This window comes from Nycticebus coucang, chromosome 22 (genome assembly GCF_027406575.1).
Source record: "Nycticebus coucang isolate mNycCou1 chromosome 22, mNycCou1.pri, whole genome shotgun sequence".
Classification (NCBI taxonomy): domain Eukaryota; kingdom Metazoa; phylum Chordata; class Mammalia; order Primates; family Lorisidae; genus Nycticebus; species Nycticebus coucang.
In genome coordinates, this window is record NC_069801.1 from 6,701,071 (window position 1) to 6,727,497 (window position 26,427).

At 48.4% G+C, this 26,427-nt stretch overlaps 1 protein-coding gene across 7 annotated transcripts in view; it reads left to right on the top strand.

Moving 5' to 3' along the window:
• The window catches only part of PIK3CD (phosphatidylinositol-4,5-bisphosphate 3-kinase catalytic subunit delta), a 73,146-nt gene that overhangs the window by 15,098 nt on the left and 31,621 nt on the right, over positions 1–26,427 (top strand). For 2 of the 7 annotated variants that reach the window (XM_053577265.1, XM_053577268.1), the window contains exons 1-2: positions 4,480–5,052; positions 5,687–5,780. The gene's annotated coding sequence lies outside the window, so the exon portion shown is untranslated. Of the gene's footprint in view, positions 1–4,478; positions 5,053–5,686; positions 5,781–26,427 lie in introns of those variants that run through there. The other 5 variants (XM_053577266.1, XM_053577267.1, XM_053577270.1 and 2 more) reach the window with 4 other exon arrangements.

Here is a 26,427-nt window from a genome sequence, read left to right on the forward strand (position 1 = left end):
CTTTGCCATCACCATCATGTGATCCAGGCAGCAGCTCTCTGGTTTGTGTTGACTGGGACAGACAATAAGAAACGCATCTTGGCTTGGCGCCCGTGGCACAGTGGTTACGGTCACATGCACCGAGGCCGGCGGGTTCAAACCCAACCTGGGCCTGCTAAACAACCATGATAACTGCAACAAAAAAGAAAATGATATCTGGGCACTGTGGTGGGCGCCTATAGTTCCAGCTACTTGGGAGGCAAGAGAATCACTTAAGCCCAAGAGTTTGAGGTTGCTGTGAGCTGTGATGCCCCAGCACTCTACCCAGGGTGACATAGTGAGACTCGGTCTCAAAAAAACAAAAAAAGAAAAAGCAACACATCTGACATCTTGACAATACACGCACACACACACCCATGAATGGAACTAGAGTCTCCAGAAATACGCCCACCCTTACTGCATAGAATATAATCTGTTATTGTATTCCCTGTTCTTCTTTTTCTAATTTGAGTGGATCTCCAGTGAACTGATATGTCATAACCTACTGTTGCTGCTATTGAAAAATACTGTTCTATGGGCGGTGCCTGTGGCTCAGTGGGTAAGGCGCTGGCCCTATATACTGAGGGTGGCAGGTTCAAACCTGGCCCTGGCCAAACTGCAACAAAAAATAGCCGGGCATTCTGGCAGGCACCTGTAATCTCAGCTACTTGGGAGGCTGAGGCAAGAGAATCGCCTAAGCCCAGGAGTTGGAGGTTGCTGTGAGCTGTGACACCACAGCACTCTACTGAGGACAATAAAATGAGACTCTGTCTCTAAAAAAAAAAAAAAGAAAGAAAAATACTGTTCTAGAGTAGAAACCTTCAGTTCCACAAAGCCCAAAGACACTGTTGTAGAATAGTAACTAGAATGACAACTCAAAAACTCCCACTTTCTGAGGGTTTACTCTGTGTCAGGCACTCTTATAAACATTTGACGTATACTAATTCATTTAATCCCAACAGCAATTTTAAATGTTGGCCACCATTATTAGCATCTCCATACTACAGATGAGAAAGTGGAGGCATAGAGAGGTTAACGCAATTGCCTGAGGTCACACAGCTCCAGGGAAAGTGCTCTTAACTGGCAAACTTCACCACAATTTTCTTGGCCAAAACAAAAGGGGAAAGGACTTGAGCTGGGTGGTTTCTGCTTTGCCTGGTCCAAATCAATGGCCTTCCTGCCTGGACAGTGTACAGGGGGATGCAGACATCTTGTGGAGGGGCTGAGGAAGTGAGTTTCTCATGTTTGCACCCCCATGCCTCAGTGCTCAGTGTGACTGCCCTGAGATAACCCTTCTTGTGGGCACGTGTGGGTGTATGGGTGTCAGTGGTAAAGCCACTCAAAGTCGAACACAGCAAAGATGTTTGCTGCATGTGTGAGAAGCTATGGAGGTTGGTTTGCTTTTGGAGGGGAAGTTCTGCAGGAGAGAGTTACAGGAAAGAAGGAAATAGGCCTGGGGGCCTGTGCAAATTCTGCTGCAAGGCCGGCCAGCGCTCTGCCTCTCTCTGTCCAAGCCAGTGCTCCACTGACCTGCCCCCCCTTTAATGGCTAAGACCTCCTTTCTCTTCATGAAATGGGTCCAAAGTATTTCCCAATCAGGACTAACTTTCAGGGAAAGGATTTGAGGGTCCTGAGCTCGTGGGAGTAACAAATGTTGGCTAAGGGGGTGCTTTTCTTCCAGGATCGCTGTAAATTCTCTACTGTAACTTGTTGGTTTTATTTACAATTCAAAGGGAACTTGAGGTAGCTTCCTCTCAAACACACATGACAACAGTTAAAAATAAGGTGAGAGAGATCAGAAACCCCATAGAGGAAGGCAGACGGTATCAGGAACTTGACCGTACTCAAATGTTAAATTTAGCTTGAGTTTCCTGGTACCCTAAGCAAGAGAGAGGGACATGATAAGTCCCTACGGGTATGGTCTCAAAAAGGAAGTGTATCAGGTTGTCAGGAAAGTGAAACTTCTTAGGAGACTGAGGCCTGGGGAGACGCAGCATAGCTTGGCCAAAGGAGCCAAGATCTGGAAGAAGTTAGACAATTATTAACTCTGGGCCCTGAAAAATGATTCAGCCTTCCCAAGCCTCAATTTTCTCATCAGTAAATTGGGGATGATAAGTTGACCTTGCTGGGTTGTTGTGGGTGTCAGGGAGAAAATACAACTTCTTCTCAACCCCCAGTAAGTTTACAGTTGGGATGGATCCCTGTAAGAAAAGGCAGATTCACAAGATAAGCAAGCAAGTTTATTAACATGTACAGTACACATCACACTGAAGAAACCTCAATGAAATGTAAGCCAAAGTGGTGGCATCGAAATCTGATTTATGTAGCATCTTCAACAATGAACGATGAATTTTCCAGAAAAGAAGAACAATTTCTGCAGGTGAGAAACTGTAGGGAAAGTAAATATATGAGATTAAACTAATGGAGTAAGAATTGTTTGAAGATTCCTAGGTTGCTATTTCTGAGCTGACAAGAGTTGTCAGTATTTATATCTCACACTTAGGGGTGTCAAAAGTCAAAATTACAACAAATTTAAAGATCTTAGTTGGATTTTATTCATGATTTTAGAACAGGGCAGCCCTCGAACCAGGACAGATTCAAAGAACTTCAGCTAGTGACATGGTCAGAAGGTTACTTACGGACAGAGGATGGAAGTGAAATACAGAGTTAGAGTTTAACTGGTTACAGCGTCTGCCTTATTGAATCAGTTGTGGGCCTAAGGGTGACTAAAACTCAGCTGCTGTAACCTGACCCAAACTCATCCCTTTGCTACATGAGTATATGCTTAAGTTAACTGGTTTCATTTAGCGTGTGTGACTCCATATTCGTGTGGTCTGTTGAGCACAACACAGGAGCCTGGTCCAAATCAGGGGCCTTTTACAAATTTTATTTAACAGGCAGGAAAGGAAAGAGGATAGAATGACCTCTTCCTCTGCTCCTTCTTAGTTGCCTTTAGTTCAAAAATATTTATTTCAAAGAGGCATATTTTGGGGGACATATTCTAGTTTCTTTCATGGGAATCAAAGAGAACTATATGTGAAGCACATCTCAGCTGTTGGCATGCTTTGCTACTCCCCAGCATCTTGTGCAGGAAGAAGCATGATTGAGTAGCTGTCATTAAATACATATTCAATGAAGAGTTCTTTTTTTTTTTTTTTTTTGAGACAGAGCCTCAAGCTGTCACCCTGGGGAGAGTGCCGTGGCATCACAGCTCACAGCAACCTCTAGCTCCTGGGCCCAAGTGATTCTCCTGCCTCTGCCTCCCAAGTAGCTGGGTCTACAGGCGCCCGCCACAGCGCCCAGCTATGTTTTGGTTGCAGCCATCATTGTCGTTTGGCAGGCCCGGGTGGATTCGAACCCGCCAGCTCAGGTGTATGTGGCTGGCACCTTAGCCACTTAAGCCACAGATGCTGAGCCCAATGAAGAGTTCTTTTGTAAGAAGTAAGAGTGTTCCTCATCCGACTTTTTCTGCTTCTTACCACAAACTCTGAAAACCAGGAAACTGTGTTTAAAATTGCGGGCTAGCAAAAGCAGGGCTAGAGACAGGTGTTAGGAAACGTGAGGACAGTCTGCTTACCTGGCCATCAGTCCATACGCCTTCTGGCTTTTGGCAGGATCTTCTTAGAGCCGTCCAGAGACCTCTGCCAAGGCCCAGTGATCTGAGCCTGAGGTGGGAGTGAGGCTGTGAGCCTCACATGCTCCACTGGGAGGGTGTCAGGGTACCCTCTGGGGAACAAGCCCAACATTCCCCCCCAAAGGGACCTGTGATTCTCCCTGCCTCCCCTGGCTTCTCTTCACCTCCCTCATGCCCAGTGTAGGGGAGGGAAACATGGCCTCCATCTACACCGGTGCATTCTTTGGCTGGGCTACAAACTAAATTGACATAAGACAGATTAACAAGAAAAAAAAAATCATGTTTAACTATGTACATACACACAGAGAAGAAATCCCAGAAAATAGGCTCAAGAAGGGTCAGATGTTTAAAGCTTATGTAGAATAGGAAATATTTCTACAGAAAGGAAAAGGGGCATGAGACCCTGGGGAGGTAGCTGCAGCAAGTTATGGGGCACGTTGGGGGAGGAAATGTGTGGTTAATAAAGGTGGTCTTGTCACTGGTGACAGTACCCACCTGTAATTGCAACTACTCAAGGAAGGGTTTTTTGTTTGTTTGTTTTGTTTTGCTTGGGCCGGTTTGAATCCGCCACCCCTGGTATATGGGGCCAGCGCCCTACTCCTTGAGCCACAGGCGCGTTTTTAAGGAAGATATTTTGAGCCCAGGAGTTTAAGACCAGCCAGGGCAACACTGGAAGATCCCCTCTCTTTTTTTAAAAAGAAAATTTTTAAAAGGTTGTCTTGTTGTGCAGATAAAGCCTCCCTTGGGTGATAAAAGTAAATTTCTGAGCAGCCCTCTGTCTGATGCAGATACTTATAACTCTCTGTACGTTAGGACATACATATAAATCGTTTTACAAAAGAACAGTTTTTCAGAGCTACTCCTGTGTCTGCAGTTTCTCAGAATAAGCAGCTCAAAAGGGCCAAAGAAGTATTCTTTGTGGCACATTCTGGTCCACCACAGCCCCATTTAAGGCGGCCTGTCCTGAGCCTCGGTAGCCCCTCGGGAGGTGCCCAGCGCCCCAGTTGCTGGCTCCCTCTGCCGCCCTGCGGCGATCTCAGGCCTCTGTTGAAATTCTTCGCTGGGTGAGGTGGAGGTTTCAGGGGTTGTCGGGCCTTTTTTTGGTTGTTTTCCTTTGCATAAGAAGAAAAGTTGTTTTGAAGAAGGGCAAGGTGCATCTTCCAGAGGGACGCTGCCCCTCCGCCGCGGGCAAGGCGGGGGCGTGGGGGGCAGGCGAGGCGCTGGGGGGACCTGTTGTTTTTCCTGTTGCAAGTCGAATGGGAAGTGGAGCGTGCGGGCTGTCAGCAGGCGGAGCGCCCCGCCGCGCCCCGCCTCCGTCCGTCGGGGCTCACTGGTGCCCAGCGCCCTCGCTCCGACTGGCCGCGGGCCGAGCCCAGCCGCCGCCAGCCGCTCTGGGACCGGTAAGAGGGGAGAGGACCGGTGCCAGACCCTTCGGGGCCCGCGCCGCGCTGGAAGCCGGCGTCTCTCCGGCGCGCCCCGGCAGCGGGTCTAGAGAGCCGGCAATGGGCATCCCCGGGGCTACGCCGCCCAGACTGCGCTCGGGGCCGGGGCAGGGGTCGACCCCCGCCGGCCCGCCGAGAGGGACGTGGGGCTCCCCGCGCTGGCATCGTGCGCTCTGCCAAGCCGGCCTGCGCGAGGCAACCGGGAGCGCTCCCAGCGCGGGCGAGCCGCACGGGTCCGGGGTCCCGGCTTCACTCCCGCCCGCCAAGCGCGGGGAGAGGGCCGCGCACAGCTCCGCGGCGCCCGGCCCCGCGCGCCCTCCCCAGCCCAGCGAGCGGGGCGCGAAGTTTTCCCTCCCCGCGCTGGGACGCGCCGCCTCCGCCCGCGCCCTGGCTGCCGGCGCCGCTTGCCGCGTGGACTACAGCGGCGCAGGCGAGATCGCCCCCGGATCTGCGGCTGAGCCCGGGTTACAGCGGCAAAACCGCCTCCAGCTTTGCATTTCCGGACCTTTTTTTTTTAAAATACTCTTACCCGAAATTTAGCCTGAATGAGGCTTTTTTTTTTTTTTTAATTGAGTTTCCTGTTTTTATTTAGGCTTCCTTGAGATCGAGGAGAGCGGAGCTGAGAAGACCTTTCCCGGCCACCAGAATGGGGCCGCTGCTCAGCCGACCGCGCTCTGCCCTGGCGAGTACGTGGGGTGTTCAAAGGGTCAGACAAGGACCGATGGGAGACCCCGAAAAGTGCGCTGGGAGTGGTGGTGGTGCAGAGAGCAGGGATGGATTTCTCGGGTCCGGGACTGGGGGCGCCCTGGGGCGGCCCACGTACTGGGTCCCTGCGCGGGACCCTTGAGATCTGCTCAGTTCTAGGGTGGGGCGTTGGGCAGATTGAGCAGCTTTCTCTTGGTTCAGGTGCCCCCTGGAAGGAGGGACCTGGAGGTCCTGAGTCGCACCTCTGAGACATTGGGTGCAGTTGTGCGTGAGTGAGTGTGTGTGTGTGTATGTGTGTGTCTAGCAGGTGTCCCTTGCCGGTGGAGAGTATTTTTCCTCTCTCTAAGTTTTCCAAAGGGAACTGATCCAAAGGGACTTTGAAACCGAGGACTAACCCGGTTGCTGTCTTCCGGGAGACTTGGACCCTGCCAGGGCGCTTGACAGCGCCTGGTGATCTTTTAATTGAACGGTAGCCTAGGGACTTTTCCCCCCATAGAATCGATCGTTTTTTTAACTTCTGCGTTTTCCGTTGAGCAACTGTTTGAGCTAAGGGATGTTGTCTTCATTTTACAGTTAAGGTAACTAAGGCTCAGAAAAGTTAAATAACTCACCCACCTCCACCATTTACAAGCCCTGCTCTTAAAGTGCTGGAAGCACTTGCCCACTGCAGAGAACATCCTGACAGTTCTCTTGGTGAGAGGACAGGGAGGCTTGGGGGTGTCCTTTCAGGGAAGCAGGCTCTGGGGTACCCTTGACGTTCCTCTGAAAAATCCGCTATTGCCATTAACCCCCTAGGGTTCCATTGATGTGATAAGTGGGGAGGAAGCAGCTTCTGCTGGATGGTGCTGCTGCCAAACACAGGGAGATAGAGAGCTTTCTCTCCAGCTCTCTGCAGAGTAAAAACTGTCAAACCCTTGGCATTCCCGTGGAGTTTTGATTTCTTGATGTCAGGATTCCAGCCCTCATGGCCGGTCGGGGGATTGCCCGTGGCATCCTGGGGTGATTCTGCCTTGGTGCTTTTACCAACTCCTCTGAGTGATGGAACACACCCTGGGGGGCACTGGGGAGAAGCACTTAAAACCCAGTTGCTCCCTCTAGAGAAGCTCCCCTCCTTCTGAGCCCCTACCCCATGTGCAGAAACTGTATTGGCTACACTGCCAACACAGATGTTTCTGGAATTAGGGTGAGTGCCCTGGAGGGCTCATGCTATGCTGATCTACTCTTCTATGAGGACAAGCTGTGATTCTACAGTCTCTGTCCCTGCCACTGTGTCCCCGAGCTGCGCCACGGTCTCCATCTCCTCTGCTTTACTAAGTGTAGTAGCTCCTGAGATCCCTTGGGAACCAGGGGCTCCGCTAAGAGAGCGATTAGAGACTAGCCTCAGGAGTCAATTAGCTTTTGTACCAAGCCCTGTTGTGTTGAGGGAGGGAGTCCAGAGGGGGTGGGATGGGGGTGGGCAGAGAGGCAGTTCCTGCTTCACCTTGTTTTTCTTGAATTGCACAGTTAAAGGGAGAAGTGAATGTGCGACTTATGAAGCAATTCCCCTTTGGCTGCCTTATTTTTCAAAACCATTTTTGTTTAGAGAGCAGTTACCTCCCTCCCTGAGACCAGCTGCTTCTGTGGGTCTGATGTGAGGTTTGGGGCCCCAGCACATGTTCCCTTAACATGGGACCTTTGAAAAGCTCTTTCTGCCTCGAGTGAGGCTTCAGCCACTCCACAGGGGACAAATGTGCTTCCCAGCAAAGCTGTTGGCAGGGATGGTCCAGAAGCCAGTGCTCCAGGAGAGGCGAAGAGACTAGGGCCCTGTCCGCTGGCACATGGCAGACCTTGGGCTGTTTGGAGGGAGGGAAATGTGACCATATTGGTACCAGCAGTAGGTAGTGTTTCATAAATAGCAAAGTTAGCAAAACTCCACCTCTCTCCTTGCAGTTAATACTAAAACTGAATTGTCTTTAATTTGGTTGGTGGAAATCCCCCACAATCATATCACAAATGCCAGTTGCAAGATGGAAAAAAAGAAAAAACCTGGGAACCTCCCTCCACACTCCTCTTTTGTTTGCAGGCAAAACACCACTGCTCACTATGGGTCATACCACAATACAGGCCACTGTCTGCTCCCTGAGGGCCAGCACAGTCTCTGGGGCCTGTGAAATTTCCCCTACAGCTGTGGCTGCCAGCTGGGTGTGCATAAGGGCTCCGCCATTGCCCCCTACCTTGTCTCTCCAGTAGTGACAGCCTCTCCACCTCTGATAAGGGTCAGGGCTTCTAGAAATGCGTGCCTTCCAAGGGCCCCTACTTTCTGAATGCAGGGAGAGAGAGTGATTGGAGTGGGGATGGGTGTGGCACTTTGCAAGTGGTGTTTCAGTTAGCTTCCTTCACTCACTTGGGGGAAATTGCTTCCACTTAGAGAAAGTGCCCAGAGTGGGGCCAGAGAAGCTGCAGAACGGGTTGGACCTGCTTAGGGTTTTCATCCTGGAGGGTGCTCAACCTGTTCCTTGGGACCAGAAATGTTTTTGGATTTTGGAATATTTGCATTATATACTCACTGGTTGAGCATCCCAAGTACAAAAATCTGAAATCGGAAATGCTTCAGGGAGCATTCCCTTTGAGCCTCATGTTGATGCTCAGAAAGTTTCGGGTTCTGCAATATTTCAAAATGATTTTACTTCAAAATGATTTCAGATTTGGGATGCTCAACATATATTGGCTTCCTGTGGCTGCTGTGACAAATGACCACAGCTTTGCGGCTTAAAACAACAGTAGTGCCAGGCACAGTGGAGTTCTAGGCTGCAGTGAGCTACGGTCACGTGTCTCCGCTAACTTCAGTATCAATATGGTGGCAGAAGACCACCCAGCTGCCTAAGAAGGGGAGAAACCCGCCTGGGTCAGAAATGGAGTGGGTCAAAACTCTCCAGCTGCTCAGCGGTCACTAAAAACAACAGAAATTTATTCTCTTAGTTCTAGAGGCCAGAAATTCAAAACCAAAGTGTTCTCAAGGCCTCGTTCCCTCTGGGGACGGCAGGGGAGAATCCTCCCTCTGCTCTTCAGTTTCTGGTGGCTGTTTCGGCTGCACCGCTCCAGTCTCCGCCTCTGTTTTCAGGTGGCCCTCTCCCTAGTGTGGCTGCCTTCTCTTCTGTCTCTTGTAAGGACACTGTCATTGTATTTACTCAGACAGTCCAGGATGAAATCATCCCTCAAGATCCTTCCTTAGGTCTGTAAAGAACCTTTTTCCATATAGTTATTTTTTTTTCAAATAAAGCACAGGTCCTGGGGGTTAAGACACAGACCTCTCTTTGTGGGGGTCACCATTCTGCACAGGTAGACAGGAATGTGTTTTTGTTCGTACTTTCCGAGCATGGTATTGAGTGCTGCCGCTAGCTGTGCAGGGAACCCACCCTGTTCTGCCACTTTCCCCTGAGTGACCTTAGGCAGGGATGTCAGTGATCTCTGCTACACCATGTCCCCATGCTCCTGCAGGGATGGGGAGGGAATCTGCAGCCTTGGGACCACATGTGGTCTTCTGGATCCTTGAGTGAGGGCGGCCCTTTGACTAAATCCCAAATTTTACAGAACAAATCTTTTTTTTTCCAGAGAAAGTAATATATTTTAAGTAATAGAAGTAGAATCAAATATTTGCAGACCAAATCTTTTTAATAAAGGGATTCATTATGTGAAGTTTGGATTTGATCAAGGAGCCCCACTTGAGGTCTGGAGGACCACATATGTCCTTGAGGCCACAGGTTCACTACCCCTGCCTGGTAGTCCCCTCCCCTCACCCTCCCCCAACTCCTGGGGTCCCAGTAGCAGAAAGGAAAACTTCTGGAGCTCCCCCCTGCTTCTTCTCCTTTTCTCTCCCTCCCCCAATTCATCTTAAACAACACAGCCCCTGCTCCCCCTCTCCCAACTTAGGCCACCTCCCTCACAGTCTGAACTTTCTTCTGCTGATAGAAGAGGTGGGAGCAGGGCTCAGCTGGTGGTGCTGAGAGGGGCTTGGGGACCTCACCCCCGCCATCTGAGGTTTGTAGCAAGGGTAGGTGAGGACATAGGGAGTCCAGTTGGGCTGAGGGGGCTCCAGGGCTCTCTGGCAGAGGCCTCAGCCACAGTGGGGGGCATTGCTGCCTTTTGCATCACTGGTTGTGAAATCTGGGAGGAGTACTTTCTCATCAACAAGGAAGCAAAAATCGTAGCTTTGTTATGGACACTCTGGAAAGTCACTTGTGTCTGGGTGAGGGTGGGGCAGGGTGAGGGGGTGGTCCTGGAGGGACTGCCAAGGTGGGGGGGGGAGCTGATTTTTAATCTCAGCCACTTTTTTCTGCTGGGTGACCTGGGGCAAATTGCTTAACCCCTCGGAGCCTGAGAGCCCTCTGTTGGCTGTAGTATCAGAGTAGCAATGCCTACCTGTTAGCCTTTAGGGTCTCACACACTGCCCTGGGTAGAGTGCCAGGCATACAACAACCCACACTGTCAGGTTGTAATCCACAAGCCTTTTATTACCATTCTGCTATCCCAACCCAGCAGCTACCCGCTTGGGTGTCTTTTCCCTTCATTTTTTTTTCCCAATACGTTTTGATTTAATTAGTAATTTAATTTAACATAATTGCAATTAACATTTTAATTTAATTGTAAATTTAATTTAACTGCATGTGCTTTTTTTTTTTAGCTAACCATTTTCCTTATAGCTGATTTTTTTTTTTTTTTTTTTTTTGAGACAGAGTCTTACCATGTTGCCCTCGGTAGAGTACTGGGGCATCACAGCTCACAGAAACCTCAAACTCTTGGGCTTAAGTGATTCTCTTGCTTCAGCCTCCCGAGTAGCTGGGACTACAGGTGCCCGGTTATTTTTTTGTTGCAGTTGTCATTGTTGTTTAGCAGGCCAGGCTCGAACCCACCAGCCTCAGAGTATGTGGCCGGCGCCCTACCCACTGAGCTATGGGGTGCCGAACCTGCATGCACTTTTTAATCTTAATTTTTATGTTTTAATTATAAAATATTCATCATCTAAACTCTACCATTTTGAGCACTTTTAAGAGTACATTTCTGTGGGATTTAGCACACGCGTGCTATTGTGCAACCATCACCCAGAAATACTTTTTTTATGTTGCAAAATTGAAATTCTTTACACATTAAGCGGTAACTCCCCTTCCCGCCATCCCTCCAGCCCCTGGCAGCCATTCTACTTCTGTCTCCATAAATTTGACAACTTGAGGTACCTCACAAAAGTGGAATCCTGTAGTGTTTGTCTTTTTATGAGCGGCTTCTCTAACTTACACAATGTCTGGGAGGCCCATTCAGGTGGTAGAATCTCCTTTGTTTTTAAGGCTGACTATTCCATTGTGTATACACCATGTTCCATTTATTCATCCATCTGTGCGTGGACACCCGGGTGGCTGCCACCTCCGGGCTCTTGTGAACAATGCTGCTATGAATATGGGTGTGCAAATATTTGTTGAAGTGTCTGCTTTCAGTTCTTTTGGGTATATACACCAATTGCTGGATCCTGTGGTAATTCCATATTTAACTTTTTTGAGGAGTTAGACGTGTGCTTCTGTAGTTTGCTTTTTTCCCCACTTAACATTGACTCATTAGCAATTTTCCATGTTGCTTCATTACCTAGGCATCCTTTTTTGGTAGCCATTGAAGCATCAATAAGGTGAGGTAGGGAAGAAAAAACAGTTACAGTTGCTGAGTATGGTGGTGCGTGACTGTAGTCCCAGCTACTTGGGAGGCTGAGACAGGAGGATTGCTTGAGCTCTGGAGTCTGAGGTTGCAGTGAGCTACGATGAGGCCACTGCACTCTAGCTAGGGTGACAGAGCAAGATCCTGTCTTTTGGGGTTATTTTTGAGACACCGTCTCACTGTGTCACCCTCGGTAGAGTGCCATGGCATCATAGCTCACAACAACCTCAAACTCTTGGGCTCAAGCAATTCTGTTGCTTCAGCCTCCCAAGAAGCTGGGACTATAGGCGCCTACCACAAAGCCTGGCTATTTTTAGAGATGGGGTCTTGCTCTTGCTCAGGCTGATCTCGAACTCATGAGCTCAGGCAATCCACCTGCCTTGTCTTCTCAGAGTGCTGGGATTACAAGTGTGAGTCACCACACCTGGCCAAGACGCTATCTTAAATTTTAAAAAAAGAAAGAAAGGAAAGGAAACATTAACATCACAGTGGTTATGCCAGGGTCCTTGTACCCATCTTTTCCCACTCTGCTTGCTCAGACCCACTAGGGAACCAGAAGTCTGGCGGGGACCCTTCTTCAGTGCCTCCCGTCCTGAGTATGGAGGTGTGGAGCCATCCTTCATGCCCCATCCCATCTTAGTCACCCACTTCTTTAGTTGCTGATTCCCCTTCCCTGTCAAACTATTGCTTGGAGGAGGCCCTCTCTCTCTGCCTCTGTTGACACTCGGATCTATATAGGGCATTCTTTGCTATGTCTGAAGAAATGGTAGGCGGGCGATCATCCAAATCTATGCGATTCTTCCCTTCTTGTTTTTTGTTTGGAGACAGAGTCTCACTTTGTCACCCCCTGGTAGAATGCCCTGGTGTCATAGCTCACAGCAACCTCAGACTCTTGGGGTCAAGTGATTCTCTTGTCTCAGTCTCCCAAGTAGCTGAGACTACAGGCACCCACCAAACGTCTGGCTATTTTTAGAGACGGGGTCTTGCCCTGGCTCAGGCTGGCCTCCAATCTGTGAGCTCAGGCAATCCACCCAACTCGGCCTCCCAGAGTGCTGGGGTTACAGGCATGAGCTACCACACCCAGCCCCCTTCTTGTATTTTTTATGGCATGTGGAGCATTGGCATCTTCCGCAGAGTAAGCAAAGCCCAGTCCAGGGCCAGTGTCAATTCCTGTCAGGACCCATTTGTAGTCCCAGGGCTGCCAGCATCAGTCTGACTTGCCAGCTCTCTCAGGGCGTCCCCCAGGGAACCCGCCCTCTAGCTGGTGGCAGGCTCTGCCTCTGTTGCTGGCGGACAGAACGGTTCTTAGTGGCACTGTGTGCCGACAGGGTGCGAGAGGGACATGTCTACTTCCAGCCCGTCTCTGCACGGCTGCAGTGTCCCACATCTACACATTTCTTGACCCAGGTGGTCACCTCAAGGGAGCACCCAGGGATATCTGCTCGTTATTCCACCCACCTTCTACACCGAGAAGGCAGTCCCTCTGATGGGCATCAGCACATCCATCAGATGGGATGTGTTATTAATGGGTGGGCATTAATGCACCACCACCCCTCAATTTTCCACAGGGGCGTCCCTTTAATAACCCAGGTGTGCACTGCCCTCTGCCTGAATGCATGGCCTGGCCAGTGGCCACTGCCCATGAGTCAGTAAAAACCCAAACAGGAGCTTTCACTACTGTTCAATCACTGTTGGGAAAACAGCCTGCAGTTCAGCCCCCCAAGCTGACGCGTTCTTACCTTCTTTGATCAGAGTGGCATCCTTTCAAATAGGGTGCTGTCCATTCACCTTGAATTGCCACCTATAAACCCACCAGCTCTTGGTTGGTCCGTCTAGAGCTGGTTAGAGAGCCTTAAGAGACCCAACAGCTCCGCACAGTGGCAGAGTCAGGAGGGAGAGGCTCCTTTGCCTTCCCCAGGTAGCAAGGTGCCATATGAATGATTTCCGTTTTATTATGGAACTCTTCTGGGTGTTACCATCCCCATTTCTTTAGCATCACCCAAATCTACATGTTTTGTGTTTTCTAGTACTAGGTAGGGAAGTTTCCCCAGCCAGACATAATAGCCATTCTCACAAAACGCTTAAGGAAAGGAAACACAATTTCTTTGCATGAAGCCTGCTTAAACATTCCAACTCTCATAAGGATCAGCCCTTGCCATTCTTGTGTTCTCTCAGTGGAACTGCAGCTGGGGTCAGGGCTTCCCCAGTGCATCGTGGTGCCCCAGTGCCTGGACTGCTGTGTTCAGGAGTTCCCTGACCGCCCCTGACCATTTTACCCACTTGTGTAAATAAGGCTTTTTAGGTCCCTGGCAGGGGTTGAGCAAAGGGAGCCTTGTGCATACGTCTGTCTTTGCAGTTTCAGATGAGATTGCTCCTTGAATCTTTTTGCCCTTAAAGATTTCTCCAGGCTGGGTCTGCTGGTTCACGCCTATAATCCTAGCACTTTGGGAAGCCAAGGTGGGATAGCAGCCTGAGTAGTATAGCAAGAATCCATCTCTAAAATAATAAAAAAGAGGGCCATATACCACCATATACCAAGGGTGGTGGGTTTGAACCCGCCCCAGCCAAACTGCAACAAAAAATAGCTGGGCTTTGTGGCAGGTGCCTGTAGTCCCAGCTACTCGGGAGGCGGAGGCAAGAGAATCGCCTGAGCCCAGGAATTGGAGGTTACTATGAGCCGTGCCACAGCACTCTTAACGAGGCCGATAAAGTGAGACTCTGTCTCTAAAAAAAATAATAAAAATAAAAAATAAAAAGATTAGCCAGGCATGGTGGTGCATACCTGTAGTCCCAGCTATTTGGGAGGCCAAGGCAGGACGATCACTTGAGCCCAGGAGTCTGAGGTTGCCATGAGGTATGATGCTGCTGAACTCCATCCTGAGCAACAGAGAGAAATCCTGTCTCTAAAAAGAAAAAAGAATGTTGTGAAACTATTCTATTTCACTTAGAAAAATAATTTTTGATCTAGTCTTTGTGGAAAACCATTTATCTCCAAGAACCATAAACATGTTCAATGCCTTTGGTACAATAATTCTTGAATATAGGAAAAGCCATTTGCCTAAATATATCAATTCACAGTATTTTGAGAGTGGTAGTGGTGTGTGTGTGTGCTTGTGTGTAAGCAACACAATGCCCCTCAGTGGAGTATGTTTGAGAAAATGATACTGTTCCTCCTTTAGGACACTGTGATATTATGAAATACGTATTTATTCTTTTTGTGTGTGTGAAATATGTATTTGGTGTTCACTTTCATTTCTCATTTTTTTGTTGAGACCGGGGTGTGGGGTGTCTTACTGTTGTTCAGGCTGGTCTCAAACTCCTGGTTTCCAGCAATCCTCCTGTGTTGGCCTCCCAAAATGCTAGGATTATAGGCATGAACCACTATGTCTAGCCTGGTTCACAACATCCTTATCAGAATTGAATGACTAAAAATAGTTTGCTAATAGTCCAAAAGGTAATTACTTAAAACATATTTCAGGGCGGCGCCTGTGGCTCAAAGGAGTGAGGCGCCAGCCCCATATGCCAGAGGTGGCAGGTTCAAATCCAGCCCCTGCCAAAAACTGCAAAAAATAAAATATATATATATATTTCATTACTAACAAATTTAGATAGCATTCATTCTGTTTGCTAGCTGTATTGGGTGAGCCTTGCATTTCCTTAGGTATCTGGTGAACCAACTCTCCAGGAATTGGATATATCTCTAACTAAAATTAATAATATACCCATTAAAACCTTGAACTCTGGAGTTGGAGAGATTCAGATTCAAGCCATAGCTCTCCTGCTTCCCAGATATGTGACCTTGAGTAGATTACTTAACTTTTCTGATCCTCCATTACCTTTTCTGTAAAATAAAGCTTAATGGGACCATTCCTAGGTTTGTCTAAAGGATGAAATGAGATAAATTCGATATGAACATGACTTAGCACATGGTTGATACTCTATAAATAGCTATTCTTCTTGTTTCATCAAAAGACCATGAGGGACTTGGCACCTGTAGCTCAGCGGCTAAGGCACCAGCCACATACATCAGAGCTGGTGGGTTCAAATCCAGCACAGGCCTGCCAAACAACAATGACAACTGCAGCCAAAAAACAGCCGGGCATTGTAGCGGGCGCCTGTAGTCCCAGCTACTTGGGAGGCTGAGGCAAGAGAATCGCTTAAGCCCAAGAGTTGGAGGTTGCTGTGAGCTGTGACACCACGGCACTCTACCCAGGGTGACATAGTGAGACTCTGTCTCAAAAAAAAAAAAAAAAAGACGATGAGGATGGCAAAGTAGTAGAAGGGAGAGCTTTATTGTGATTTGAGTTTGCAAAATGGGAAGACATATTCTCCAGTCCATTGTGGACCAAAGGTGCTCTCTCTTCAAAGAGGGAAAGGGTAGATTAGGTTTTATGCCTCACAGGGTCTATCAGTATTACCTAATAAAGTCATACATATTCAGCAGGGTTTTGGGGGGAAAGCTATACACATTTATGAGGAATTGAATGCATGGACAATTAAGTAAACATACAGGTATATGTGTGACATACATCCCACATGCACTTTGAGGGGGCTGGCTTAGCATTAAAATAAAGTGGAAATTGGGTCTTTAAATCAAAACTATAGGCCCGGTGCCATAGTTCATGCCTGTAATCCTAGCACTAAGGCTGAGACAAGAGGATCGCTTGAGGTCAGGAGTTCAGCATGAGCACGAATGAGACCCTATTTCTAAAAAGAAAAAAAAAAAAACTGAGGAGGTCAGGAGTTCAGCCTGAGCAGGAGTGAGACCCTATCTCTAAGAAAAAAAAGCTGAGCTATAGGATACAAAGACAGTTACATGCAGTCTCTATAAGCTGTTGGAGCATTGCTTATCACAAAAGAATGTAAGGCCAGTCCTCTGCCCTATCAGAGTTGTAGTGCTCTGGGTTGTAAATCAGAGTTAGGAGGGGTCTGATAATTTGCCTGATAGTTTAAGTTTAGTAAGAGTGTGGTTTTTCTTGTAGCCATAGGAATTTAGAAATTTGCAGTGCCAGCTGGGCCCTGAACCCTCGACCTGTAGGTAACTTTTGTTTTCTTGACAGCAGAGTCCATCTTAGTTGCTATAGGGCATCTATTTTGGTCTTTCCTATCACAGTTGTTACCATTATTTTAATGTAAGTTAATAGGTCTCCATTCACTCTCAAGATTCATCTTGTTTTGATCTATCTCTGATTGATTTTTCTGCCATAGAGGAAGATGGTCCTAGAAGGGAGCTGACAGCTGCTTTCAGTCCAAATGGACTGAGTCCTTGGCTGTCTTTCTGGATTTGGGAGTGAGCCTCCCTAGGACAAGCAATTGAAGCTCACGGAACAGATGGGGCAGGGCTGATGGGGCTGTTTCTGCAGGAACCTGGGTCCCTGTGGTTCTGTAGCCTCTGCAGCATGAAAACGGGGGATACAGACTTACTCATGTTTTTTTTTTCCAAGTCTAGAATTATTTTTCTGTTTTTGTTTTTGTTTTTTTTTTTGGGGGGGGTAGGCAGAGTCTCACTCTTTTGCCCTGGGTAGAGTGCTGTGGCATCATCATAGCTCACAGCAACCTCAAACTCTTGGGCTTGAGCAATCCTCTTGCCTCAGCCTCCTGAGTGCTAGGACTACAGGCCACCACAACACCTGGCTAATTTTTCTATTTTTTGGTAGAGACGGGGTCTTGCTCTTGCTCAGGCCGGTCTCAAACTCCTGAGCTCAAGCGATTCTGACTTGACCTCCCAGAGTGCTAGGATTACAGATGTGAGCACCACGCTCAGCCAAGTCCAGAATTCTTGGCGACTATTTCGCTATTCACATCCAGATGCTCCTTAGTGCTGTTAGGGAAACTGAGGCAGCTCTCTGGCAGGATATGGGGGTTTGGCACCAGCTTGGGTTGCTGCCCATGATGCCTCCCCTTAAGGCCCTTTAGAGGAAAGTGGCTTCTGCTTTCATCTCACATGGTCCTCGGACAGCCTGCAGGGAGGGCGTGAAGAGTCTAGCAGAGTGTGCACAAGGCATGCATTCTCCCTGTCTCTGCTGACCTGCTCCTGCTGACGTGCTGTTGAGCAGGAAGTTCATAAAACCAGGATCTTGGTCTCAAATAAACTGCTTCATGAGAAGTTTCTTCTGGGGCGGGGGGGAAATACCCAAGACTCTCAACTTTTCCTTCTTACTCATCCTTCTCAAAAAATTGCATTAAAATTGTTTCAGAGCCAAGGAAGGGCCGAGGTTCCAGACCACATCTCCTGCTCCTGATGGGTCCATAGGTCCAGGAGCCAGACTCCCAGGTCGTGAATCCTTTTTCCTTTTACTTAGATGTGATGAATAGTTGAATAACATAGGCCATCTGCTGTCATTTGGAAATCTGTGCTGAAACGTGGTCTATTCATATTATAAATTAAGTGTAGCATATCTAATATGTGATAGTTTGCTAGGATGTACATGGCTTCCTGTTTCTAGCAGAACTGTATTTTAAGAATGAACAGAAAGGGAACTTAATGTTTGTGTCAAAAACCAGAGTTTTAAGGCTGGGCGTGGTGGCTCAAGCCTGTAATCCCAGCACTGTAGGAGGCTGAGGCAGGAGGATCCCTTGAGCTCAGGCGCTCAAGACAGCCTGAGCAAGGGCGAGACCCCATCTCTACAAAAAGTAGAAAAATTAGTCCAGTGTTGGGGTGAGTGCCCGTAGTCCCAGCTACTCGGGAGGCTGAGGCAGGAGGATCACTTGAGCCTAGTAGTTTGAAGTTGCTGTGAGCTGTGACACCACAGGAGCTTGGGCATTAGGGGTTATGGTTGTTGGAGGTGACATCTTGTCCAGGCTGTTTCCTTCCTTCCCTAGGGAGGTGGCAAGAACATCCCTTGGCCCAGCTCATGGGGCTGGGGCTGGAAGGGGCCCACCAGTGAGGTCTGCCATCATGTGACCTTGGCCATAGCAGTGGCCTCTGGTTGGTCTTTTCACCTGTGAGCTACAATAGCTCCTGAGTAGGCCAGTTGTTTCAGAGTTAGCCAGCCTGGGAGCCCTTATGGTGGTGGGTCCTAGGGCGAGTGATGCCTGGGTGGCTGGTAGTACCCTTGACCCTGGTGGACCATGCTTTTCCAACTTTCCCACCATTTTTATGGCCAGAAGATCTGGAATATGCAACCCTGGCCTGCAACAGCCCACCCCAACTGTGACCTTGCTTTGAAGCTTCAATTTCTATTTTTAATGCTAATGTTAATTTTACATTCTATTCCATGAGATATCCGTGTTTATTTTTCTATAAAGAATATTTGCCCCTAATTTTTAAGCCAAATAGACACTCTGGGAAGATGTTTATGTTTTTTCTGTGGCTTCCGCTACTCCCAGCACAGAGACTCCAATCAACGTTTGAAAAATGTAGGTTAAGGCCAAAGAATACGATGGGCCCGTAGACACACTATGATGAGAAATGCGTGGTTTGATGCATTTTATCATATGTGATTTGGTGGTTGAGTAACTAAAACTTTGGCTTAGGTAGAGAATTATTAAAATGCTTTCCCTCAAATCTAAACATCTTATTTTCACTCTTCACTTGCTACAGACCCTTGTACACTGGTTCACTGATTTGTGGCAGGATGGCCAAGGGCTTTTGTTTGAGTGAGTTGTAGTTTAATCATTTTTTTTTTTTTTTTTTTTTTTTTTTGAGACAGGGACTTGCTCTGTTTCTTAGGCTACAGTGTAGCGGCGTCATGGTAGTTTGCAGCATCCTCAAACTCCCATGCTCCACTGATCCTCCAGCCTCAGCCTCCCGAGGACCTGGGACTATAGGCGTGCACCACCACACCTGACTAATTTTTCTGTTTTTTCATAGAGATGGGATCTTGGTCTTGCCCAAGATGGTCTCAAACTCCTGAGCTCAAGGGACCCTCCTGTTGGGCGGTGCCTGTGGCTCAATGAGTAGGGTGCTGGTCCCATATACCGTAGGTGGTGGGTTCAAACCCAGCCCCGGCCAAAAACCACAAAAAAAAAAAAAAAGGGACCCTCCTGTCTTGGCCTTTCTAGTGCTAGTATTACCAGGCGTGAGCCACTGTGACTGGCTAGTTCATCGTCCTTTTTTTTTCTTTTTTTTTGAGACAGAGTCTCATTATGTCACCCTTGGTACAGTGCCATGGCGTCACAGCTCACAGCAACCTCAAACTCTTGGACTTAAGCAATTCTCTTGCCTCAGCCTCCCAAGTAGCTGGGACTACAGGCACTCGCCACAACGCCTGGCTATTTTTGGTTGTTGTTGTAATTATCATTGTTGTTCGGTAGGCCCATGCTGGGTTCGAACCCACCAGTTCCAGTATATGTGGCTAGCGCCCTAGCTGCTGAGCTACAGGCACCAAGCCCAGTGTATCATTCTTTTTTTTTTTTTTTTTTTTTTGCAGTTTCTGGCCAGGGCTGGGTTTGAACCTGCTGCCTCCGGCATATGGGGCCGGCGCCCTACTCCTTTGAGCCATAGGCGCGGCCCCAGTTTATCGTTCTTGTATAAGGCACCCTTGTAACATACAAAGGCTGTCCAGGAAGTATCCATGAAATCATATATTTCTTCTTTTTTTTTTTTTTTTGGTAGAGACAGAGTTTCACTTTATTGCCCTCGGTAGAGTGCCATGGCGTCACACAGCTCACAGCAACATCCAACTCCTGGGCTTAGGCGATTCTCCTGCCTCAGCCTCCCGAGTAGCTGGGACTACAGGCACCCGCCACAACGCCCAGCTATTTTTTTGTTGCAGTTTGGCCGGGGCTGGGTTTGAACCCGCCACCCTTGGTATATGGGGCCGACGCCCTGCTCACTGAGCCACAGGCGCCGCCCGAAATCATATATTTCATGTAATATGAAACATATGAAAAACAATGGCTGGATGGATACTTTCCAGGCAGCCCTCATATAGGCCTCTTGCAGGAAGCAGGTGGCATGAGGGCCCCTGCCAAGGAGATAGTGACTTGGACGATGACTGATGGAATGAGGTGTCCAGAGCCCTCCCTCTGTAGTGCTCCCAGGATCTCTCTCTCTTCTGCTTAATGCTTACAATGTTGCCTGTAGGTTTGGCATCCCATGAGAATAGAAAGAACAACAACCCAGGCATAAGCTGATCACTGGCTTTTATCTGACCTCTGGCTTTTCTGCATTTTGAGATTGACTCTGAAGCCAGCTTCAAAGGCCAGAGAGGGCAAAACATTCCGATGCTCCTAAGGCCTCGGTGAGAGACATTTGCCCAACAACTTACTCAAAGACTGTTTTGAAGCTGTATCTATTTTCCATCTTGACCACCTCCTAGGTGAGATGTTGTACAAGTTTATCCCCTGCCACTTAAAACCTTTTGTCTGACCACCCCTTTCAGGGGGCTTCTGGCAAGGACCGTCTTTCCGACATCATTTGGTGACTCTCCGCTGTAGAATCAGCCCAATGATGGGACAGTTACGGCCTGTGGTTCTATGGCCCCCCTTCTGCAGGAAAGGCCTTGTACTGGGCATGTGGCAAAGTATGGCCACGAGAGCTGGGTGCACATCTTCTTTTGAGGAGGTGGGTGGAATCTTCTCTAGAGGATATGGAGTCTGGGCCATATTCAGACTCCTCATATTGGGCCCCTGACGGCTTGAGACTGGTCAGGGTCTCCCTGGCATATTAGTCAGCAAACCCCTTTGGCCAAGAAGGTGCTGAGCATTGAACCTGCACCTCCTGTTCATTTCTCCACATCCTCCGGTGGCCTCTCTCCCGGGGGTGAGGAAGGCCCCTTTACTTGCCCAGCCACGCAGGTGGCCAGCCTTCCAGGCACCAGTAACTTCATCTCCTCTCTTCTTTCTCTTCATTTTTTGATATAACAAGCTTTATCGAGATAATAGTCAGATGCCACACAGCCCATTGAATGTACACAAGGCAATGGTTTTTAGCATATTTGCAGTTATGCAACCATTACCCTACCCAATTTTAAAACATTTTCATCACTCCAAAAAGAAACCTCATCCCATTAGCAGTCACTCCCCTTTCTCCTCAGTCCATCAGCCCCTGGCAACGACCTATCTGTTTTCTGTCTCTGTGGATTTCCCCACACTGGACATTTCATCTAAATGGAATCATTCGCTATGTGGTCTTTTGTGATTGGATTCCCTCCTTAGCACATTGGTTTTTCTTTAAAACTCTGGGTGACTCATTCCACCATTACAGTGGAGGGTTGTCTGTACTAAGCCTGGAGCAGTGCTGGGCCACATGGCAAAGACACAGCAGCCATGGGTGGTGTATTATCTATCTCTGCCTCAGAAATTTTCCCCAAACTTGGCAGCTTTAACAATAAGCATTTATTATCTCATAATTTCTGTAGATCCGAAATTCAGGAGGAGCTCAGCTGGGTGATTCTCCTTCAGGGTCTCTCACAAGGTTGTAGTCAAGCTGTCAGCTGGGGTTGCAGAAGTCTGGGGATACCTGCCAAGGTGTTGTTGGCAGACCTCAGTGACTTGCTGGCCAAATATCTCAGTTCCTCTTCCTATGGGCTTATTCCTACGGCTGCTTGAGTTTCCTTACAACATGGCCGCTGAGAGCCAGAGATGAGAGTTAGAGAGACAGAAAAAGTGACAGCACAGGTCTGAAGCTCCATAGTCCTTCATAACCTCATTTCAGAGATGACATAGCATCACTGTGCTCTATTCTTTTGGTCACACAAACCAACCCCGCTATAATGTGGTTACACAAAGATGTGATTCAAGAAGCTCAAGTGGGAGTGGATATGATTTCATATGGAGAATGACCCAGCCAGCTTGTTCTTGAAAGGACTACAGTGCTGAGATCAGTTTTGGGCCAACTCTGAACTATCTTTCATTCTCTGATTAGGCCTCTTTGACCAGTCACTTCTCTGTATTTGTGATTAGGAAGTTTAGTATTTAGATATCTACAAGCTTCCACCTGGCTTTACAAGAGTTACCTACTTCTGCTAGAGTAATTTTTACAGATGACTTCTGCAAGTACTTATGAATGTGAGTTGCATTCCTATTGAATTGGTCAGCCCGTTTTTTGGATTTCCTTTCATTTATGTTATCAAGGATGTTGACTAGAACAGGGCCAGGACCCATCCCAGTGTGGAGAGCATTTGACATTTCTCACCCTTCCCACCACGGTGTAGGACCTTGTGATGGGTCTCACCATCTAACAGAAGTCACTGGAGACAGCTTTTGTGGGTGACCATGAGACTGTCATGAAGGGCAGGATGGGGGTCTCACTATGATGGACATGTGTCATTACACAGTAGAAATCCAAGCGTTTTAGCTTAACAGCAATTTTTTTCTGCTGATTCCTATGTAGCTTTGGGTGAATCTTTGGCCTGTTTCCTCATGAAGATGATCATCATAACTATCTTATGGAGTTGTTTTGAGGATCTAATGAGATTTAATCAAAGTTCCAGGTATCTATGGCTACATAACAGCTCCCCCTAAGCTTAGAGGTATAAAGCAACCAGTTGGCCAGGAATTCAGGCAGAGCTCAGCTGGACAGCTGTGACGTGCTTTCCCATACCTGGGGTCAGCTGGAAGATTCTCAAAGGGCTGGTAATAACTTGAACAATGGTAGCTGGAATTACCTGGAAGTTTCTTCACTCTTGGCAACGTGGGTGCCTGCACGTGGCTTCTCTTTCTGGCTTGCCTGGGTTTCATCATGGCATGGCAGCTTTGGGGCAGTGAGACCTCTGCCTCAGTGCTCTGAGCTCCAGGAGCCAGTGCTCCCGAAACCAAGGGGGAAGCTGCACACCTTTTTATTACCTCCCCTCTCAAGTCACTTAGCATCATCTCTGCCATATTCTCTTGGTCAAGACAGTCATAAACACAGCTAGACTTAAGAGGAGGGGACACAGGTGCCTCCTGTCAATGGGAGGAGTGTTAAAAAACATGCTGCCATGTTTTGAGACTGCCACGATAAATATAAAACATGTAGGGACTAACCTGAAAGGTCACCTGTCCCCTGCCCTGACCCTTCAGGGCAGCTCTGTGATCATGTTTCGTCTCATCTAACATTGCCAGATTCATTCTTTTAACCTTCTTCAAACTTGGATCCAACTTTTAAGATTTTTCCTAGCCCTCCCTCTGATTTTCTGGCCCTTAGCAGCTTCTCAAACGCACCTAGAGGTTTCACCAAGATATCTTAGAAAATGGATTTCAGATACTCCAGAGTGGCTTTGATGTGTGACTCACACAATACACTATTGATTATTCTCTTATTCTGGTTTTCTCCCAATAAGTATTCAAAATTGATCTTTTCCATAGAGAATGTCTTAAGACATCATTTCCATAAGAATCATATACTCAAATTGGCAACTTAAGACTCACTCATAGGAAACAGTGACCAATGCTGCATAACTGGATGGTAACTGGATGGCCTCCGTGTACAGGTACCAGCCAGGAGCCCCCTCTATGTGCAGTCCTAGTGATCCTTACTTCTGCTGTCCAGGCTGTGTGTGTGGTGTGCCGGGACCCCTGTCTACAGACTAGGAAACTCATCCAAATCTGAGTGCAGCTTTGCTCCCACCTTTCACTGGGAGATGCCCTTCAACCATGAACCACAAAATGCTTTTTGGTTGACACATGAAACAATGAGTAATGCAAACACAAGCATCTTTCCTTCCTCTGCCTGTCCCCCTCCCCCAGCGTCTGCCCCGGGTCACAAACTCCGGAAGCCTCAATTAACACAGACTTTTGGTCTAAGCTTGGGGAATTGATGAAGGAAAGAAGGAAGCTCCCGATTCTAATTAACTTTGTCTTTTAACTACAGATGAGCCACTTTTAGAGCTAACTGGGTGTGAGACTCTCAGAGGTGAATGAAAATATGTCAGTAAGGATGGCAGGAGAGCAGAGGCCTCCTGGAATCAGGTTCTTTACCCTTCCTCTTTGAGAATAAAAATATCAGGGGAACCTAAGGGCTGGAGAGATATGTTAATTACTGTGGAAACTCTCCCTCCCCTGTGGGGAGGATTATTTCCCAGAATCCTCTTGTTTTTTCCTAATAGAATTAAAGACAAACACTTTATAGTTTGTTGTTGTTCGTTGCATCATAGTTTTTCTGACTTTAGCCTTCTCAGTCTTGTCTGACCCTACCTAGAAAAGAGAAAGCCAATTAGAGTAGAGAGAGAAACACAGGATTCCAGCAAAGTGTGTGGTTGGGATGTTGGTGCTCAGCTGTGAGAAGCTGAGATTTCATTACAGTGGGGTAACCTGGAATTGTAAGGAGAGGAAGGAGTCTCTGATGGAGCAAATAAACTTCCCTCTTACAGGGCTCTTTGAGTGGGACAAAGGCTCAAATGAGTGGGTGCAGAGGCTCTTTTGGCTTCCTGCCTGTGTTTGGAGACTTAGCAAAAGGCTCTGCCCTTTGGCAGCAGCCAGTACAGGGACCTGAATCTAATTTCTTTGTTTACTCTGATTTTTAACTGTGGTGAAACTCATTTGTTCATCTGCTAATTTCTTTATATCCTCACTTGGTTTCAGAAAGCACTTTAAAGTACCTGGGCTATGGGTTGGTGGTGCCTGTGGCTCAGTGAGTAGGGCGCGGGCCCCGTATACCAAGGGTGGCGGGTTCAAACCCAGCCCTGGCCAAACTGCAACAAAAAAGTAGCAGGTCGTTGTGGCGGGCGCCTGTAGTCCCAGCTACTCGGGAGGCTGAGGCAAGAGAATCGCCTAAGCCTAAGAGCTGAAGGTTGCTGTGAGCTGTGATACTGGGCACTCTACCAAGGGTGGCAAAGTGAAACTCTGTCTCTAAAAAAAGAGAAAAAAAAGTACCTGGGCTGTGAACAAAAAATCAGGAGACTGGTTTTTCTCCCATCTCCACCTCTAACTACAATAGTCCGTGACCTTGGACAAGTCCCTTGATCTCTTTGTGTCTGTTTTCCTGTCCTGCCATACCTGCCCGGCTCTGTCCCAGGGACTGCCCATGTGCCCATACTATTTCATTTAATTCTCCAAACAATGTGTTATGGTCTATGTTTTTCCAGATTTGTCAGGGCAGTTCCAGTACCTCTTTAGAATACAGAAAGGAGACTTATTGTGGCTTTTGCCATTCCAAAAACTCTTGATTTTTCTTTCAAGAAACCAGTGCCTGACACCCCCAGTTTGAGCCCCGGGCCAGGTTATGTTCCATAGCTAGTGGAGAGCTTTGTCTTCGAGTTTGACTTTCACTCAGCCCATGCTGGAGAAGAAGCAAGTTTCTGCGCAGTGAGACCACGGCAGGGCTGGGTCCGACACACGGGGGGCTCGGGGTTGGAGGGGGGTGAATGAGGAACCGCTGAAGTTCCTCTGCCCCTTGGAAAAATTTCTTCGGTAGTCTGGCCGCGGGGTCATTCTACTTTTCTGGTTGGGTCCCGTTAAGGTCACCCCTTCACACCCAGAACTTCTCCTCTCAGCTTGTTCGCCCCTCCAAGGGCTGGCGTGACTTCCGGTGGCAGCTTATTTCTCATCTTGGGAACCTCCCAGCCTTCGGGTCCGGGCAGTCTGCTGGGGTCCTGACTCACCACCCCGGCTGACTCAGGGGGTCCCAGCTGCCGTGGGACGTCTGCTGCTGCACCGCTCCGCTCCAAGATACGCTCCCCAGGCGTGGGGGGGGGGGACAGCGAGGGCGGCGGGGTCGGTCTCCTCCCTGTGTCCCGGGCTCCGCCTTCTCCCGAGACTGCCAAGTGCACAGCCCGGCTGTGTGGGTGGGTGAGTGCCGCCGGGTTCAGGGTGTGAAGTGCGCGGTGAGCACGTGTGTCCGTTTACATAATTGTGTGTATGGACCTGAATGCGAGCCTGTGACATCTAGGGACGGCCTGGGAGGGAAGCCCCTCCCGCCCTGGGTCCCCTTCTTGTCTTTCCTCCTTGGGGTACACAGGGCACCAGCATCCCCAGAAGGGCTACCAGGTGGTAGGGGAAGCAGAGGCTGCTTACTGAAAGGTGACCTAGGGAAAGTGACCTGGCGGCCAGGTCCTGCACGCGGGGCTTCTTCGAGATTCTCAGAAGAGT